Raw genomic sequence first — 3,461 nt, forward strand, 5'->3', positions numbered from 1 at the left:
ATAGCTGCCACGTGCATGAGGACCAAAAAGAGCACCAGCAGAGCCCTGGAGCACAATGAGCGAGGAGAACAAGCACCTTCTACAGGCAGAGGTGACTACAAAGGGAAAAAGAAAGGTGTCACCAAGTAAACAACTTGGCTGAAACATGCCTTTTTATTGCAGGGCCAAAAGGAATCACTCCCACGTGACACCACCCCTTGCCTGAGCTGCTGGACAACCTCCTCCAGAGTTTCTACACAGTGCTTAGCGTGGACAAACTCTCTCTTCATCAGCTCCTTCACAGCCCAGGTGAGCAGCACAAGGGCTGCTGTGGAGCTGCACACCAGGATGGGGACAGAGCAGGGGCTAAACTCCAGCTCCGAGAGGAGCTGCTTCACCTTCTTGCAGATCACATTGCCAAATCCCACTCAAGAGCCAGGAACCTGCAAGGAGAGGAGAAATGAAGCAAGAAGGACCGCTTGCTGCTGAATACAAAGCTTGGATCTTCTTCTGGAGGGCCACACCTTGGGAGAGGGTGATGCAGCTGGTGGCAGGAGCAGGTTGTTAACTATTGGGAAACAGTCTAAAAGCAGTAGGGTGAAATGGAAGAACGGATGTGTATAAATCCCCAGGTGAACAGCAAATATTTGCTTATTGCCTCTTCTGAAATAAGGGACAGCAAATGAAATCAGCTGAGGGTGGCAAACAGAAGTCGCTTCCCTGTAGCACGTGGATGAACCGCGCGTCTCCCCCCTGCAGGACACTGCGAGTGCCAGAATCGCATTGCTTCACACCAGAAATATCCGTATGAGCACACAGTTATTAGTCACTGCAACCTAACCTCTGGCTTGAGAAGCCACAGCTCTCCAGACGCCAGGAGAAAGCATTAAGGAAAACATTGCTGCGTGTTTGCCACGCTCTTGGTGTCAGATGAATGGGGAGGGCTAGCTGGTCCTTCAGCCCAAGCTGATTCAGCTGATCACATATGATGCGTCAAGGTTGGAAGAAGCTGACACTTTTCTACCCCTCCTTTGGTAACCACAGCCTTACAGCATCTCTGGGGTGTGGTGGTACACACACAGCCGCAGCTCTGTGGGCACACAGAGGGGTGTAGGCAATGGGGAAGGAAGCCTCCACAGATCTAGCTGATCCTTTAACCCTCCCGTAGCCACAGGCTCCAGCCCTGCCAGGAGGTGCAGGAGGTGAGGATCCATCCTCATTTGCAGCACCCCAAGATTCAGGCTCCCTTTGCTGCAGCATATGAGCCACCCTATGGATGTTAACAGCAGAAAATCACCACTTACTCATCTGGCAAGGACAGGCAGGTGTCCCAAAGGGACATCAGGGCATCACTCACCTCATAAACCAGCAGTTGGGCCCCACTTCAGCCCATGGGCAGCGGGGCCAGACCCATTTTACTTCTCTTAGGCAGTCCTAGGACCATCTTCCTGGCTAGGGTGTCCCCAGCCACCACCTGCCTATGCCAGAGCCCCCCTGTCTTCTGCCCTATCCCACCTCTGCTGGAAGCTGGCTCACAGCAGACACCTGCTGCATTTTGGGGTTTCCCATGCTCTGGGTTAACCACCTGGAGCCGGCCGGCCCCAGCAGAGACCCAAGCCCTGCCACTGTCCTACCTGATGCTTCAACCCCATTTATCCACCCCCATACACCTGCCTGGGAGAGGGGAGAAAGGGGGTCTCTGGCAGCAGCTCCTGGAAGCACAAGTGCTCCAGGCATAATGCTCATACTTTGTTTTCTTCCCTTTGACGAGCTGAACTGCAGAAGTTGAAAATTGTTCCTGCATGAGAGATTTTAAGCAGGGTTCTAACGAGGGGGAAGAGGGTTGAAGAAGTCATTTTCTCTTCCACCGGAACTAGTTTTCAACTTCTGTTTCTCCAAAGTTCACCACCTTTCTTGATCTCTTGTTAAAAGACTTCAGGTGCACCTGGTTTTACTGCCCGCAGGGAAACAGCCTTATTTTGGCATTGTGCTGCCGCGGGATGAGATTAGTGCAGCTGAGGAGAGTGTGGAGCCTCCAGCATGAGAAAGAAGAAAGGAGGAGATAGAGATTACAGCATCTGCTTTCATGAACCCTGAGCTGATCCCACCCTCCTGGCACCCCCACCAACCCTGCTCCCCTCCCAGTTTCTTGTGCTCCAAGTAGTCTGGGCACAAGGGACTGCAGTGCCCTTGGAAGCTCGCATTACTGTATAGTTCTCTGAGCCCCACAGTCCGAAAGGGGGGGAAGAAGAAAAAAACCCAACCCTCAGAGTGGGGAAAAAGGCCGTTCTTGCATGTGATTTCCTCCTTGCATGTAATAACCGACCCAGATAACAAGGAGCTGCTCATCCTCAAATACAGAGCAAGAAGCTGTAAGCCACGAGTTCGGTGAAGGCTGAATATTTCCAAAGCTTCAACATCCTTCAGCAAAGACAGTCCCAGGACGCTGTACACAGAACGCTGCATTTCTGAGTACAAGCTGCTCGGGTGCCACCAGGGTAGCCCTGATGGCCTGATGTAAAACCAGTAGCCTGAGCAATAACATCAGGAAAATCAGGTCTAGGGGTACGTGACCCTCCATGGCATTTTCTAGCTCAGCATCTGCCAGGGTGGCTTAGGCACAGCTCATGCTGCTGGGTGGCAAGGGGGAGGGAGAAGACATCCTAAATCCTTCCCAACAGGTTTTCCACAGCCCCATGGGCAGCATCTAAACTAGATAGCTTGAAATATTTGCTCGTGAACTTTTGCAAGCGGTGAAGGTTTGTTTTTGTTTTTTTTTTTTCAGGATAGACTCCACGTGGGGCAGGTGATGAAGAAATTAGTTGGGGAGCTTCCCTCAAAACTAAGTACAAAGCCCCAGCGAGCATTCCCCTGCCTGAGCAGGGATGCCAGATTTCTGCTGTTGGAAGCCGCAGCACTTAAAAAAATGTACAGGCACACCCATGCTCTGCCTGTGATTAAGTGGACTCAGTGCTGGGCACGGGCTGGGGCATTTATTATTTGGGTGGGGGGTTTTTTCCCACACAGCTGCTCGGCTTACAGAAATGCAAAGGAGCCCGGTTATCTTTGAGACTCCCGCCCTGCTGCTTTGATGCTTTTAGCCAAGACTATCCCCCAGAGAGGCTGAAAATTACAGAGAGATCAAAGTCTCGCTTGGGGAACGGCAAAAAAAAAAAAAAAAAAAAAAAACCAACCAAAAAAAACAAACCAAAAATAAATAAACCTTATCAGTGAGAGAGAGACCACCCAGCACAGGGGAGGGGGTGAGTTTTCATCCCGGAGCTTTTCCTGCTCCCAAATCTCCTCCCCCCACCCCACCCTTACCCGCGCTGCCGCTCGCAAAGCCGCAAACTGGTTAAATCCTTACCCAACCAGCTCCACTCCAACCTCCTCTCCCGCCCGCGAATCCTCCCCGGGTTTTGCCTCCTTCTTCCCCACCTCCCCATCGGCTGAGCGGCTTTGCCCTTGGACCCGACCGGCAG

At 52.1% G+C, this 3,461-nt stretch overlaps 1 protein-coding gene across 1 annotated transcript in view; it reads left to right on the forward strand.

Annotated features, from left to right (window-relative positions):
* The first annotated feature begins 862 nt into the window (after positions 1-862).
* Positions 863-3,461, forward strand: part of LOC104286096 (fatty-acid amide hydrolase 1-like) — a 12,379-nt gene continuing 9,780 nt past the window's right edge. The window contains exon 1 of the mRNA XM_009884647.1: positions 863-886. The gene's annotated coding sequence lies outside the window, so the exon portion shown is untranslated. The remainder of the gene's footprint in view (positions 887-3,461) is intronic.

The sequence above is a fragment of the Charadrius vociferus genome, unplaced genomic scaffold, assembly GCF_000708025.1.
Source record: "Charadrius vociferus isolate BGI_N301 unplaced genomic scaffold, ASM70802v2 scaffold163, whole genome shotgun sequence".
NCBI lineage: Eukaryota > Metazoa > Chordata > Aves > Charadriiformes > Charadriidae > Charadrius > Charadrius vociferus.